This window comes from Urocampus carinirostris, chromosome 8 (genome assembly GCF_059441175.1).
Source record: "Urocampus carinirostris isolate Australia breed hairy pipefish chromosome 8, RoL_Ucar_1.0, whole genome shotgun sequence".
Taxonomy (NCBI): Eukaryota; Metazoa; Chordata; class Actinopteri; order Syngnathiformes; family Syngnathidae; genus Urocampus; species Urocampus carinirostris.
Window position 1 is genome coordinate 29671613 of NC_142356.1, and position 16976 is coordinate 29688588.

Below are 16976 nucleotides of genomic sequence, written 5' to 3' on the forward strand. Positions count from 1 at the left end.
CAGCCCCTGTGTGGAGTTTGCATGTTCTCCCCATGCCTTCGTAGATTTCCTCCAGGTACTACGGTTTCCTCCCACTTTCCAAAAACATGCATGTCATTTTGATTGGCCTAGGTGTGAATGAGCGAGTAAGTTGTCTGTCCCTGTGTGCCCTGCGACTGGCTGGCAACCGGTTCAGGGTGTCCCCTGCCCACTGCCCGAAGATAGCTGGGATGGGCTCCAGCACCCCCGTGACCCTACTGAGGATAAGCGGTGCAGATAACGGATGGAAAAACCACATGACTACCTGTTGTGCGCCTTTTATGAGTTCTATGAATAATGTTGGCGAAAACAATAAACGTATTCATCCTTCCAGAAGGGCGTCTGAAATGTTTTCAGTGTATTGAATATGGAGGAATTTGGTGATCAAGTGCCAACATTTTTAATCAAGATCTTTTGTTCATCATTCCTTTTTAAAAAATCTAGACAACACTCCAGCTGTTGGTAACCCCACCAGACTTTGTTGGAATACCGTCGACGCGATGCAGGAACAAAACAACGACGACTTATCTGAAAGGCAACAAGTCAATAGTGTTTGTCGCAACATCAAGCGAGAGTTGAAATCACCCGGGAAGGATCCAGGCACGCGGTAAGCCGCTTTGCCGTCATTGTTATTCTATCGCTTCATTAAAAAGGCCAATTTCAATTAAAACCTGCACCTGTTACGCTTTGATCACCATGCTGTCACTCGGCTAGGGACGGGGGGCTGTGGTTTTGCAATTTTATATAGTCTCACGTTTCCCGATCTCTGTTCCCGCATCTGTCCGATCATATTACCTTGCTGATGGTTCACAGCGGCTGGCGACACTTTCTCACATCTCCTCTTTACTCCGCCGGCGACACCTCTAAAAGCACACAAAAAAACGTAAAAAAAAAACAGCAATCAATGAAGGAGCTCTGATATTTTGTTTTAAATGGTGTCGGGGGACAGAATGAGAGAGTTGAGGAGAGCTTCTAAAACATTGCTCAAAGTCATTTTCTTTGGTAAGAAATACAAATTACGGCTCTTTCAAGCGGGTATTTTTTGCAGGGGAGAGGAGTCATGTATGAAATTAAGTTCCGAAGCACAAAGAAATTTTAATAGGAACAGGAGAAAAAAAAACACAGGACAAACAAAACCAAGGGTCTCCAACATGGTGCACCAGGTAGCCCTCACCCAGGCATGTCAAAAATAAATTTCTGTGTATGTGAAAAAATCAAGCAAGTGTCAAAAGTTATATATTTTTTTAAACAAACACAAACCAAATGCTCCTTCTCGCTGCTAGGCAGCCGTTAAGGTGTATAAGAAATGAGGTCCAGCAAAGATTCTATACATGTTTGGAACTACTTATCTTTGTTACCAGGTGTTCTCTGTGATGAACAATAATAAAACAAAGCAGCGCTCAAGGTTAACAAACAAACACTTGAATTACAATGTGCCACCCAAGATTTGACACATGTTATAGATGCACTTGTAATAGCGAAATATGCTGAGTTTCAAAAGTGGAATGAGAGAGATCATTTTCTCAGCTTCAGTAGGCACAGCCAGGTGGTTGTGTCTGATGTTATTGCATGCTCAGCGATAAAATCTTTATTTTGTATATCTGAGGCTTTTTATTCATAGCTCCCGCTTGAGTCTTTTTAGTGTGGTGAGTTAGTTCAGATGTAAAGCTGGATTTATTCAAAAGTTACAGTTCCCTGAAAAAGTTTTTGTCCCCTTCCTTTTTTTTGCATATGTATCACTCACAAAGGATTCAAATCATGAACTCAATTTTAATATTACACAGAGACCACCCAAAGAAAGACAAAATGCCATTTTGAAATGTTGATTCCATTTATTAAGGCACAAAAAAAAAAGAAAACTTATCTGGCCCTATGTGAAAAAAATAATTGCTCCCTAAACTTGGACCACCTTTGGAAGCGATAACAGAAATTATCGCATATATAATACATACAACGTTTCTGATAATTAGTAATGAGTCTTTCACAACGCTGTGGTGAATTTTTGGCCCACTCTTTTTCGCAAACTGTTTAAAATCTGCAATATTGGAGGCCTTTCTAGCATGATCTGCCAGTTTAAGCATCTCAACTGGATTTAAATCCAGACTTCGACCGTGCCACTCCAGAACTTTTATCTTGTTTTTTGAGCCATTAAGACGTGGGCTTGCTGGTGTGTTTCAGAACGTTGTCATTCTGTATGGCCCAAGAGCACTTGTGATTGAAGGGACAAACCAATGGCTGGACATTCTTCTTCAGGATAACCTTGCTTATGACTGTTTTCTTTCTGTTACCCAATTATTGTTTGCTGTGTATGAGTTGCAGGTGAGCTGTTTTGCATCTGCTGGGAATATCAGTTTAACAAAAGTGGCAGGAAATTTGATTTAAGTTTTGCATATATGGGAAAAGGGGTGGAATTTAATGTTTTTTGTCCCATTCCCTTTCAGACATTCTGTTTGATTTAGGTTACATTTAAATGTGTATACAAATAATTTACCTACCTGAAATGAATAAATAAATAAAATGAATGAGATGAAATCTGCTAAATAACTGAATGTATTATTCCGTCAACCACAGCAAGAAGTCCCGGTCCTGAGGCCGAAAAGCAGCCCCAGTCAATCACACTGCCACCACCAGGTTTTTTCGGTAGCATTTTACACAACGGGCTGCACACCTTCCAAAAAGTGGAATTTTGACTTATCGGTCCACAGAATATTTATCGAAAAGTCTTGAGGATAATGAAGAGGCTTTGGGCAAATGAGAGATGACTCTTTGTGTTATTTCGTGTCCACAGTGGTTTTGTCCTAGGAACTCTCCCATTGATGCAATTTTTGGCCAGTGTCTCCCTTATGGTGGAGCCATGAACACTGATCTTAACCAAGGTCAGCGAGGCCTGCAGGTTCTTTTTTTTACGAGGTTTTTTGTAACCTTCTTTAACGAGTCGTCGCCGCACTGGACTAATCTTAATTGTTTGACCACTCCCTGGGATGGTTTGCCACTGTTCCCATTAATCTCTATTTGTGGATAATGGCTCTGACAGTGGTTTGCTGGAACCTTACAATCTTGGAAATTTCTTTGTGACGTTTTCCGGACTGATAGATTTCAATCACTTTTTTATTACTTATAGAGTTTATTCGGGTTTGGCATGTCAGTTGTATTTTTGAAAGTTTGAAGTTTACTTCACTTTATCTAAAAAAATCAGTTTAAGTGATTAAGATGAATAATATTACTCCAAGAGTAAATAGTGCAGTTTGGTAACTTTCTGTAGTGTTTTTTATTCTTTGTGCTTTGTATCTCTTGTTTTCGGCTAAACTACAGCGACATCTAGCGGTCAAATGTTAAACCTTGTGTCCTTTTGACAAAAACACCTTCCTTCGTCCTAAATTCCTACAACAAAACATAAATACATGCATTTAAAAAAGGGCACACAATCTGTGTTGTCCTTTTTTCAGTTTTTAAATGTCTGTAAATACTGTATGGTTATTTTCAAGTACAGTATATTGATTTTTCCATTTTTTCTGTTGACGAATATGTGCTTATTTATTTATTTATTTGTTCTCATAAACTACCAAACCTGGAGTCGTTTGTAGCTCTTTTGTTTCAGAAAAAAAATCTACACTGTAAAATTAAAATAATTATTTCATGGAGCAGTGGCTGACTTGGACGGCATGGTCGATGCCTGGTTAGCATCCCCGCCCCATAGTATAGATATCCTAAGTTCAATACTGGCTACCAGCCTCCCATTGTGGAGGTTGCATGTTCTCTGCATGCCTGGGTTGGTTTTCTCTTTGTACTGTTTTTTTTTTTCTATTACTGCAAAAATATGAATGGCGCTCTACATTTTCTCCTGGCTGTGACTATAAACCTGAACGGACAACTTTTGGTGATTTCCGATGAGTCATAGTCACCGCTGACGTCATTAGCTGAACAAACGTGTTGAGTTTCCTTTATTTTGTGTGTTCTGCAGCACAAAGCTGGAGTTCAAATATCTTGTCAGTGTTTCCAACCTGCAGGGAGCAAAAACATTCACTGATGATCTGGCACCTACGCTAAGTCTTAAAACATGGTTCCTACAGCTAAATTCAAGTTAAATTCAAGACATTTAAAGAGTTTTAATGCCGTTTGAAATTAAACCTATGACCAAGTTGACCAAAAAAAAAAAACACAATTAAAACAGACAAAATGAAAAAAAATCACAAATACATGTATTTGTTGTACACAATATTTGCCCTGTACAGCTTTTGACCATGGAAAACATTCGTCAGACAGCAACTTCTTATTAAATTGACACTTTCCCATGGTCCAAAGTACACATCTTGGTCGGAAGTTGCTATGTGTATTGTGGGTAGACCTCAGACACGTGTTTGCTCAAAAAGGCCCGACTGAAACCACATCACCGTTTTGTAGCTCTGTTATTGCGGTCACCCGAGGTTGCCATGAAAGTAAATCGGTGAATTATTAAAAAATACATTTGTTAAATGTTGATAAATATTTTCAATTCAGACAAATATAAATCTTATTAGTGTGCTCATATTTTCAAGACTTTCGAAAATTGGATTTAAGACAATTTAATGCCAATCAGGCCTTATTTTTAGAATAACATATTTAATGCCTTTTAAGACTTTTCAAGGATCCGTGGGAACCCTGTAAAAGCAAATCACATTAAATCTTAATACATCTGCAGTAGAACATTACGTGTGGTCTGGTGTTCTGAAATTCCTTCCTACCAATCAAGACGTCCTACCAATGCCTTGTGCGTACGCAGGCACACAATGCTTATAACAATTTCCTGGGAAATACGCAAGTTTTCGCCCTACTTATCACATGTGACTTAAAAGCAATAATAAATTCAGTTAAAAGTCTTATTTGACTTTTTCACTGCTTCAAAATACTGTTTTCTGACGTAGCTTTTAAGCCTGGTGTGTTTTTCCTTGCTAGGTTTCTAGCATGGTGTTTGTTGACTACGGTCATCATTATGCATGACAAACCGCGTTTTATATAATCAATAAAAGTTCTGTTTGCAATAATTCTGAGTTTTAGTCTTGCTGGTTTTACTTGATTATGAAGTTAACAGAATTATCGTCAGATCAGCCTACGTTAGGATGTCTTGAAAGAATGTGATGTTTTGGCAAAACACCATGTTCATAAATTGTTTATGATTTCAGCCACTGGTAGTATGCAGAGCGTTTGCCTTGCACTCTAAATTTTCTCCTGGCTGTGACTACAAAACTAACCAGACAACTTTCGGTGATTCCCACTGAGTCAGAGTTACGCTTGACGTCATTAGCTGAACAAACACATGTTGAGTTTTTCCTTTATCTCGTGTGTTCTTGAGCACAAAGCTGGAACATCCTGTAAGTGTTTCTGCCCTGCAGGGTTTGAAAAATAAAGGCGGGGAGAGCAAAAAGTGTGCTTTCCATTACCCTTTTTACCAAGACAGATATTCAAATCCCCCAAGACCCTAGCAAGTAAAGTCAAATTACATTTTTTTGTATAGCTTTTAATCACAAAATGTCTCAAAGGACTGCATAGCTTACAATTACATCATCCCCTGTTCTTAAACCAACATGCAGGCAAGGAAAAACTCAAAACCTCAGTATGAGGAAAATAAGAAACCCTATATAGGGGCCTCACAAGTGGTAGTCCCCGTTCAAGGGTGCAATAGATTTAGCAATGGGTAACAGTACACAAAACATTGTGAACATCAATAAAAATACATCATAAGATGTACAAATGTGTCCAGAAAGTGCATGACAGCAACGAAACCTCAAGGCCTGTAAAATAAGTAGTGGAGAAATGTATGTATGTATGTATGTATGTATGGAATATTCAAATTGGGTTCATCTGATAAGGTTAACTAAACCTGGTGACACGAAAAACAGAGTAATGCTGGGCTATCAGTTTTATCAAAGCAGAGTTAACTCAAACCAGAGAAAGAGGGGTACCTATAACAGTTTCACAATAAGACGTAACTGGAAAGTTCAGGCAATCAAAATAACTACAGTACCTAATGAATCACAAATTTTCCCTTTCTTCGCTCTGTTTCCAGTTTAATATTATCATCAGTTTAATATAAGCATATTTCTTTCTTTCTTTCTTTCTTTGGGTGTTCATTTCCATTATTTTTTATTTTTTTCTGTGTTTCTGAATTTCTTTTTTTCTTGTTGTCATATTTGTGTCTCTGTAAGCTCTCTAGTTCGGGAAAAAAAACACTGCCCTCTGTTTCCCCGTTGTCACAGTGACTTGTTGGATTTAGGCTCTAATAATGCTGTCCTTTTAGAATACCAGTGAGACAGGTGAAACTGCATTCACATAATTTAACTCACTCAAAGCTGCAGTCCTGGAACCACAAACTCATCTTTTTCCATCCCAGGGTGACACAACCCAGAAGTCAGGGTTAGATTCAGCATGTATTGAACTTCCTTTGTGAAATGGACCTATGAACTATAGTATGTAGTGACTACCAGCAAGAATATAGAAAAGTGTCTGTGTTTTTTTCTTTTTTAATTTTGGTTTTAGACATAAGTGTGAAAGAAGCAAGAAGCTGTAGGAGGCGGCTTAACACTAGAACCAAGTGTTACTAACTACACTCACATGAATACTTTTGGGAGGCAAAGTTCAATCGTTTGCTTTGGAGGCATATTTGTAGGAAGCTAGGCTGGATAGGTCCACTGACAGGTAAAGGTCCATCAAGCTTGGTCGGTCTACAGCGACAACAGAAAATGTCAAAGGGTTGGACACGTCATCTATAAAAAAGCGGATCCGGCAGTCGGTTGCTGGTTGGTGGGCAGTAAGGAACTAGATAGGTACTATTCAGGTTGGTGGCAAATGAGCAACTTTGGTTCTTCACCTGTTTGTTATCCTTCTTCCCCAGTTTGTAAGTTCAGATGGGTATATTTGGCTTGCATATGATCTGTTTGATAGTAGTTTGATAATTTTGGGAGGTCTGGGTGTTTTTCATGAGTCATAAGAAAATGTAGGTAGATCACGAGATCAGAACGAGGTTGGTTTCTCTAATGGAAGTTCAGCTGGTCAGTGAACTAACCTATGGTCCCAATGTGAGACCACATAATGTGCATATTTATATACAGTAGTTGACATCTATCTTTTGAGATGCAGCCTTTGGGCACTTAAGATTGTGAATGTGTGTAGTTTTGCACGAATATGACTAGCTACAGGCACTATTATGGAGCTAAATATTAGGCAGTACACACAGTATAATATCTCGCATGTGTTTTTTTTTTTTACTTGTGATCCAGCGTGGCACGACTTCTGATATTCTATGATTGTTAAAGTGTATTATTCAGCGCCTCCTAGTGGTAAAAAAAAACTAGATTCATTCTTAAAAAATATATTGATTTGAATAATAAACAAAAATACATGAACCATCAAATAAACGTGCTTTTCTAAAATAGTCGTAGGTCAAAGAATTTGCATTTATTTTACATAACATGACTCTCACCTAAAGGGACATGACATGATTGTCAGGCATCTTTATGCTACGGGTGCAAAAAAAACCTCAAAAAGGCAGAGGGGGAAGTGACTAATAAAATGGTGCGTTTTGGTCACTTTTGGTCCCCATACTTTGTATTCTTCCATGTGCTTTTTAGCACTCGTTTTGGGTTGGACTATACCAAGGGTTGAAAACCTTTTTGAATCTAGTGCCAAGAAAGAAAAATATTTTGATTTTTTTTTAGAGCCACACCATATATATATTTAAGAAAAAATTGAACAAAACCACCAAACCTGCTCTCCAGACTAACGCTAATTCTTCAGCACATTTTATTTCACAGTGTGACGTTTGATGATTTAATAAAATCTATGAAATATTGATAAGGCCGGAGCCTGTGTCCAATATCAACAAATATACGGCTTAAAATGTGTCTCTCTCCTGCAGTTACTTACTCATTTTCGGCCTAATTAATGGATTCAAAACAAGGTGCAAACAGAGTTCTTTTGTAAAAATGTCAAAACATATTACAAAGGAGACGAATACGGATTTACTAAGGAGAGTGCGCTATGTGTGCAGAGATCCGGCAATCCCTACTGCTCACCCATTTAAATTGCTCCGGGTACTTGGATGGCATTTTTGGGTGTTTAACAGTTTCCAAAGTTTTGTGGGTTTCGACCATTGTGTCTTAACAGAGAACATGGATTTTTAAAAACAGACGTGTTTAATGAGCTTCCTAATGAAGGATTCCTTGGTGACATACAGCCAAAACGTTTTTTTTTGGGTGAAAAAATGTTATGCTGGGATATGTGTGTGTTTGATTCAAATGCTACATAGCCAGTTTAATAGATGGCAGGTGAGCCCTCAGCTGCTGTCCAATCAATGGACCTAATCTTGCATAATGAAACAATTAACATTCTATCATTGCTTGCCATCTCTTAGACGCTATCTTCAGAGAAGCCTTACAAAGACATACACTTAAGTGCAGATGCCACCAGGATCAATATTAGTCCAGTAAAACGACAAGCCACTAAACCTAAGGTTTTATTTAGCATTCTGTTTTCCTTCATCTAAAAATGTATTTTAAGAGTTTTATTAAAACGCCTTAACTGGCAGATAAAAATGAAAAGACTGTAATCTATAAACCTTTGCGCCTTGAAATACTTACCTGCTGCTCATCACTTGCCTTTTAAACAGTCTCTCTCCAGGTTTGAAATCTTCCTGAATAAGCCTTGGAGATAATGACTGATGTCTGATTATTCATACCACCAAATCATTAAGACGCTTGCTGCTTAACAGTTGGCTTTTTAATAGTGGTTCGTTTCATTCGAGAACGAAAAAAAGTACTATTAACTCCAAGGAACAAGCTGTCTGTAATTGCTGCTGTTTTGGGTAGCAAAAGTACACCATAAAATCTATGCATTGTTTTTTGGGAGGGAGGGGCAGTGTTTGAGGAAATATGAGTGCTCTAAGGACACATCTCCTATTAGGTCATCCAAATCTTTTTCCATATGTATTTGAAGTGAATAGTGCCTCAAAGTAGAGGAGTAATCTTTCGCTGCCAGAGGGGAAAAAAGAAAAGGAGATGTGGGCGGCAGCAATGAAAGAACGACAGAGATAGTAAAGGAAGAGGGAGGTAACGGCTTAAAACCAGAGCCATAAATAAAAAAGCCCTTATGAATACCGAGCAATAAAAAGGATGAAAGAGGAGATCTATCATTTCTGTTTACACAAAGACGCAAGAAGGACGACGAGTGAGACTCAAGGAAGAGAAGGCTGATGACAAGCACCTGTAATGATGGGTGGTGTTGTCATGGCAACCATAACACGAAACGCTTTGTTAGGACTTCCAAGTTTTTTGTCAACAATAATTGAAATCCAACCTCTGCCATTACACAACAAGTAAAAACCATCCCAGAAATAATCACTGTCCAATTCAAGATACTTGTATTGTTGATGGCCATTTCCACAAACTTGTGTTGAGAAAAGGATGAGCATTTGTCTTATAAATAATATGGAAAACTTGCTGCTCAGATGGAGTAAGAATTTTTTGACAGGATCCTGTGCACTTGTTATAAGAATATATTTAATTTTGAATTATTTTCATACTTAAAGGAATAGTATGTATTTTTTTACAGCTGGATGACCAAAACGTACAATTTTACTTCTACTATTTTTGCTCAGTCTTTTTGAGGTTTTTGTAACCCGTAGCAGCAAAATGTCGTACAATAATGTCAACTCCCTTTATGTGTTTGAAGTTCATGTTGTGAAAAATAAATGCTATGAGTATTTTTTAAAAATCCACATTATATGATTGTTGTATCAATCAATGTATGTATGCTTACTATTTGAATAAACATTGTGTTTCTTAATAAAAATGTTTTTTAAGCACTAGGAGGCACTCATTACTACTGACTGTCCCTTCAATTAAGCCTGTTCAAATGATTTTTTAAGTGAGGTATGTGCGGACACATGGCGTCTTGGTGAGATTACTATGGTCTTCATTTTTTTATTTGAGCTGTAAATCAGCAGTTTTTACTTACCACATGATAGTACATCTTAATCTTATCGTTCATACAGTGACAAAATATTTTTATTATAAAGCATATTACAACCAAGCATAATTGCTTAAAAGAGAATTAAAGTTCTAAGTTTTTCAGTTTAAACTTTACTTGTGGTCACTGACTTAAAAGACTGGATTGGATTACTTTACATAAAGTGCAGGAATTAAAGACATGTACTCTAGGTATGAAATTTACCAGACCAAGTTTGTTTTTCAACAAAAAAAAATAGGATGCAATGTGAACAAAACAGGCCTAACCAAAATTTTGGAAAAGGAGTCGAAATTTGTTTTGCTTTTTAATAGTCCCCCCAAAAAGGTTGCCCTTATTAATTCAGGATCTGCTAACAGTAATGTCAAACGTGTGCAAAAAGGCTTCGGGGACAAAGTGCCCTGCAATGTCCCAATGTTCCGCTCATAACTGAAGAGCGGGAGGTCACACACCAGGGGTCTCCAAACTGAGAGCTACTTTTTGTTGCTAAATAGTGCAAAGTGCACCCAGTTTGATATGCATTTCTAAAATAACAACTTATCATATTATTACAATTTTGTTACTTTGCTGTTATGAGGTCAATTTTTAGAAGTAAAGTCAAAATACTAAGTCAAACACTAAAATAATCCCAATGACCCAGCTCTGGTAAGCTAGTTTCAGAACAGATGCATGGACAGCTCAGCTGTCCTTTGGAGGCACCCTGGTGCCCGCGTGCACCACGTTGGAGACTACTGCTTTACACCTACAATAATGGCAACCAGATGATGAAGGTGAAGAAGACTTCTCCTGCTACTGGTAACCATGGAAACCATCTGTTTCATTTGGGGGAACAAACCTGCACTAAAAAAACATCCTGCAGAGGGATAGGAGCCGCCAGGCTGTACACTTCACAGGAAGTGGTGACCCAATTACTCTGGTGGGTAAGGAGTATGTTAACTATGACATACAGATAGACATCTCAATTTTACTTTGTCTGTTACACTCATGGGCTACACAGCAGCTGAGTGGTTAACGCATCCGCTGCAAAGTTCTGAGGTCATGGGTTCAAATCCAGCTGCCAGCCTTCCTGTGCAGATTTTGCATGTTCTCCCCAATGCTTGTGTGGGTTTCCTCCAGGCACATTCCAAAAAACATGCATATCAGGTTAATTGGCGGGTCCATAGTGTCACTCTGTGTGAATGGGCGAGTGAGTTGTCTGTCTCTATGTGCCCTGTGGCTGGCTGGCAACCGGTTCAGGGTGTCCCCTGCCCACGGCCCGAGGATAATTGACATGGGCTCCAGCACCCCCGGGTCCCTATTTAGGATAAGCAATGCAGATAATCGATGGATGAATATTACACTCATCCCCGCGACCCTGGTGAAGATAAGCGTCACTGAAAATGAATGGATTTTTTTTTCATTACACTCATTTTTACAAAACTATAAAATGATTTTTTTCTTCTTTAAAATTGCAATGATCTATTCAAATACAATTCTTAATGATTAGAAAAAAACAAATTATTCTGAAAATATAGCAACGATAGTGAAGTTTATGAAAAAAGGAGGATGAAAGAAAAGGGAAAGTGTATTGTCATGCCGAAACTGACTTAGAATTTCGTGGTGTGATCACCTTATATGTGTGTGCATCATTGTGTTTGCATGTATTTTTGGATATGCACACACACACACACACACACACACACACACACACACACACACACACACACACACACACACACACACACACACACACACACATACACACACACACACACACACACACGCATGCACGCACACAAAGACAGCAGAAAGTGCAGTGCTGGCATGCAGTACACTAATTTATGCTTGAGTGCAGTACAATTAAGGCAGATCTACAAAAAGTGTTCTTCAGCCGCAATGCAATGCAGTACACACACGCACACACTCACTAAGGCACGCACGGAAACAACTCAGAGTTTCTGCGCTTACGTAACACATTTCCCGCTTGCGTCCCCGAATTGTCACACTCTTTGTCCCCGTGTGCCGTTGCGTTCCAGTTTGTGTACGGACATGTGCTAGCGGCGAACGCTAACGACTGAGTAAAGCAGATTTTCCGCACGGATGAGCTGTAACTCAAGGCGTTGCTGTGATATCATCGCCCCGGGTGTGGTTATGGTGTGATTGATTGGAAGACGGGCAGATTGCTAAAAGGCCCAGGGAAATGAAGCGAAGGATTGTGTTTTCTAAACCATATTATATATATATATATATATATATATATATACGATATTTTCTGCACTATAAGGCGCACCTAAAAGCCTTTATTTTTTTCAAAAGCTGAACATGCGCCTTATAATACAGTGCGCCTTATATATGGATCAATATTAAGTCGCAAGGTCTCGCAACAAAGGCAAGCAGCCGCCGACTAGATTTTTCCTCGTAGGCGATGTGGTCCGCGGTGTATGCTGGGATACATATGCCGGCGTTTCATTTCCCAGCCAATGTGTCAATCATCATTTGAATCGATCACTATTGGCTAAAGTTATTCGGAGGTAAAGGGGGAGGATCCTTTTTATCATTTACAGGCTCGCATAGGCTAAAGGGGCAAAACAAAGCCTGCAATTGGCCGAAAAAGATAATTGTGAATAGCAAGTTTGGTTGCACAACGGCATAAAGAAAACATGTTTTACTATTCTGTATTTGTAAATATTTCACTCTCCTGGATTTACTACACTCATGGATATAAGAGGACCATGGTTGCACATTATTATTGAAAGCAACGACTTCGGTGAGCTTCTCCGGCTATATATTTTCCCAGTATCTTGTTTCAGACTGATCTCGATGTTTCTGTCATGAGTCTATTTTCAAATTAAACTCAATTCCTAGTGTTTATTGTCATATGCACAGTAAAGTTGCGAGCGAAAAAGAAAATAGAAACTAAGCAATGGTTGGCATTTCTTGAATCCCAAGAGCTTCCGAATGATATTTGGAACGATGCATTTGAGTGACACCGTACAGACACTGTTTCCGTACATGTCTGAGACACGTATTTGCTTCTTACAAGCTTTCGGAATGTTAAGGGGGTAATAAGTTTGACAGAACTATCTGACTGTTTTGTCGACGTTCCCATTGTAGCGCCTTATAATCCGGTGCGCCTTATGTATGGAAAATATAGGACGAAAAACGATTTTTTGGGGGTGCGCCCTATAACCCGGTGCGCCTTATAGTGCGGAAAGTACGGTATATATATACATATATATATATATATATATATATATATATATATATATATATATATATATATATATATATATATATAAACTATGTAGGTTAATGGGGACCATAACATCCCACGAAAAGTGAAAGTCCACAAAGTAGCGTCAAATTACCTCAAGATTACGTCCTTACTGACTGAGAGTATAGAGCTCTAACAAAATAACTACTGTAGATCTACAAATAAAAACACAAAACACAAAATTTCAGATGAATGAACCGTGTTTATTATCATTATGCAAAAGTACAATGAAATTGGAGGGCTTCTCCGATCTGGGTAAGAAAGTGAATTAGAGAACGGCTGGCTAGGTTCACGCTATCATCGAGTAACCTAGGATTGATCCAGGTCGCCGTGATGATTAAAGTACAAACTTCCCAAATGTAGTGAATTCCCATGAGTTGTAGCTCCAGGTCATCTGTTTCATAGGCATAGGATCTTGCGTTGATGATATACTGACTCGGCAGGAGTGGCTTAAGAGTGTTGTTAGCCTAACAGAAGTCCAGCTTTGGTAATGTCCTCTCCCCCAACGCCGCCTCAGAGTGGATAACAATCCACGGAGCAGTGATCAACATTTGTTTGCGCACTTCTGACTTCAGAGTCAGAATTATTGATGAATTTCTATTGAAGGTAATGAGCCACTAAAAGCTAGCTGTCGGCCTGCTTCCTAATTTTATTTAGGTGAATACATTGTCTTGTGCACCCGCCCGACTGTTTGAATGACAGCGTACACCAGCCTATCACAGTCACCTGCACAGCACACAAAGCCCTCCCTAACCTACCCCTGTGATAACATTTGCTGCGTACTGTCTGCACGGAACACAGTGCAGGATATGTTGATATCAATCACAATAAAGACAGTTCAGTTCAAAATCCACAAAGCAGTGAACCAGTGATAACCTGAGTAAAGTAGCGATGGGTCTCTGTACTGCATATATACTTTAATGTATTTCCGTACCTTCTTTTGTAGAATTTTTGACAGTCTTTTCTTTGAACTCCAAGAGTCCATTCGAGTTTTGGACAGGTCACAGACTGCCGCAGAATACAAACCCCTAAGGCCGACCGTTCATTAGCCAACGGTCAGTAATGGCCCTGAGGTACTTGGGTGTAACATAGTCAAGGCTTAGTACTTTGAAATCTGCATGAAAAAGTTCCAAATTCTGCAAAGCTCCTTTAAGGTGAAACTATCACAGATGTTGCGGTACATTTATGGTTTAAGTCTGTGCATCTTCGAATTCTTGCCAGCACTCTGCAGTTGTAATTGGAACCCCAAAAAGGAAGAGAAAAAACACTTTAATTCTTGCTCAGTCAAAGAGAAAATGCGCATCTGTTAAAGCTCATTTCAAAGTCAAAACGGAGTCTTTAAAAAAGCATGCTGGCGAAGGGACCCGGGAGACGGAGACGAGGATCATTCAGAGCCACTCTTCGGAGGCGTCCGAGGATTGCCTGTTGCCTTTCTGCCCGCGGCGACACATCAAATATGTAAAGTCATTTGGCCCGACACGGCTCCAGAGTGGCGGGGTGGAAAGCAAGCGCTACGGAAACCGACGTGGTGAAGAGGGCCGACTTAGGGAAGCGAGACCGATATCCTACCTTCCCCTTCGTAGAAGATTCCAGTCAGTCTTGATCTACTTCACATCGTTAAACAGCAGGCTCACTCGGCTGCTGCAAAAAGAACGGACTCCTTCTCATGAATAATGTATATATGCCGCCTCCGATAAAGGGGAAAACATCCCCAACTTAATTAAAAGCTTTCAGTGAAAAAGAATCCCAAAAATTCAACTTTGAGGGGAGAAAAGCACATGTTTCAGGACTTTTAGAAACTTTTTTGTGAAATTGAATGGTGCGCCATCTAATTTAAAGGATCTTGTCAGCGCTTGAGGAAACCAACTTCTTCGAGCATTTATGTTTGATAACAAATTTATACTGATACCAAGTATAGTATTGATCAGATTTTTGTCCACACATTGAGTCAAATTGGCAGAGAGAAATGTCTGAATGAGCTAATTTAATTTGCAAGATCGAACCCGAAGCAAACCCAAAATTTCAACCTCTCAACAATGAACCTAAATAGTTTAATGAGCTTCCATGTAAAGGACTCGAGATGTTCAGCCAAAATGCGGTATTTTGAGTGACACCTTGATTGTAAACTGTAGTGGGGAGTATGCTCTTTATACACTGGACTGAACCATTTCTATCAATAGCGCTACGTCAGCTATGCACGCAATAGACTTGACTCCTGGCTCATTAGAATTGGATCGCTTGAGATTTGCATAAGTATAATTTTATCTCCGATCCATACGTATTCATGTAAAGTGCCATATATGCCTTGCGAGCCCAAGGTTTCCGACCCCTAGTTTAGAGGAACCAGAAACGAGAGCTACAAAGCATGAGAAAGATTACAAAGTACAGAGCCTCAAAGTGACCAAACTGCCGCATTTATTTTCTCATATGTATGCCCTGGCTTTCACGGGATTTTTCATTCTGTGGGTCAACAGCAAGATGGCGGATGATCATATCAGCTCCCTCCAGGTATATTTTCTGACCTACGTGTATTATAAAAAATTGCATACATATCTGAGAGTTCATGAATTTTTGCTTTTCATACAAATGTTTATTGTATTTTAGTAACGTTTTTTTGTTACCGCCGGGAGGGGCTAAATGCTACATAATGTATTTTTAACAAAGGCCATTTTACCTGCCAACATATTAACGAATAGAAAGAAGCGCAGTCTGCTTTAGAATTTTTTTGCACAATTTGATGCTTATCATAAAATGTACCCAAGCAATAACTTTACCAAAATAATGGTACTTCAGTCTCTTGAAAGCATTCTTGGCAGTTCTCAATCGGACAAACCTGAAAAGGAGCTAAAGAAACCCACTCTCACGCTGCAACTTCGAATCGAAACCCCAAAATGAGAACATTCTTGATAAAGTTGAGCTCGAGGACTCAAGTCAAAATGTTTAGAGGGCTTTTCCATTTTCAGAGGAATCCCTGATTCTCGACAAGCAAACAATCTAAATCTTTGTTTCTTTGCCGCAAAAGCATGCGGGAGGAAGAGAGACGAGATGCTAGTTTAATCAGGTAGATGTCACGCTCCGAGCGCCATCTGGGGAGCACGGCACCATCTATTTTTCATGTCATTCCGATATGACAGAAACATGAAGAAAGGTGGAGTGTTCTTGCGTGGGGAGAAGAAAATATGAAAGTCACAAGAACACAGCATGAGGGGAATACGTGTGCGTAGGCATAGAGGTGGTAATTGGGGGTGGCGCTTGAGATGTTTGCCAGTATGCTGCCCTGAGGCCTGAGCTGGCAACACACGCACAATTATTCCATACACAAGCTCTGTAAGTAATGTCCTGTGTCTAGGTCCAAATCCCCATCATGATAACTGGGCGCGTCTAGTGCATCTACCCATTAGTTAGAGGGATGACATATGCGATGGGGGCCATGTGGCTCTGGACAGATTCAGGAGGTGGGAGACAGACGTCTGACATGATCACCAAAGGATATTGTATAGGGTGCTAGTTGTTTTGACTAATATAAGCCCCTGTTGTTCCTTATTTTGGCATTTATGCACTGTTTACATCATTGTTACTACTGGTCAAAAATACTGTTGTTTTTTTATATCCATGCCTTTTAGGGCAGATCAACATTTTCTAACACAGGGGATTTAAAAGATAGGACTTTTCGAACGGACCAGAGTTTGGCCTTTTGCTGTTTTGTTAA

General features: G+C 39.3%; 2 protein-coding genes across 2 annotated transcripts in view; one reads left to right on the forward strand and one right to left on the reverse strand.

The window, feature by feature from the left end:
• LOC148361551 (protein ELFN1-like) overlaps positions 1–16976 on the reverse strand; it is a 114838-nt gene that overhangs the window by 64672 nt on the left and 33190 nt on the right. Inside the window, exon 2 of the mRNA XM_088342263.1 lies at positions 814–881. The gene's annotated coding sequence lies outside the window, so the exon portion shown is untranslated. The remainder of the gene's footprint in view (positions 1–813; positions 882–16976) is intronic.
• LOC148361552 (sialoadhesin-like) overlaps positions 1–16976 on the forward strand; it is a 97167-nt gene that overhangs the window by 21330 nt on the left and 58861 nt on the right. The gene's annotated exons all lie outside the window — the stretch shown is intronic.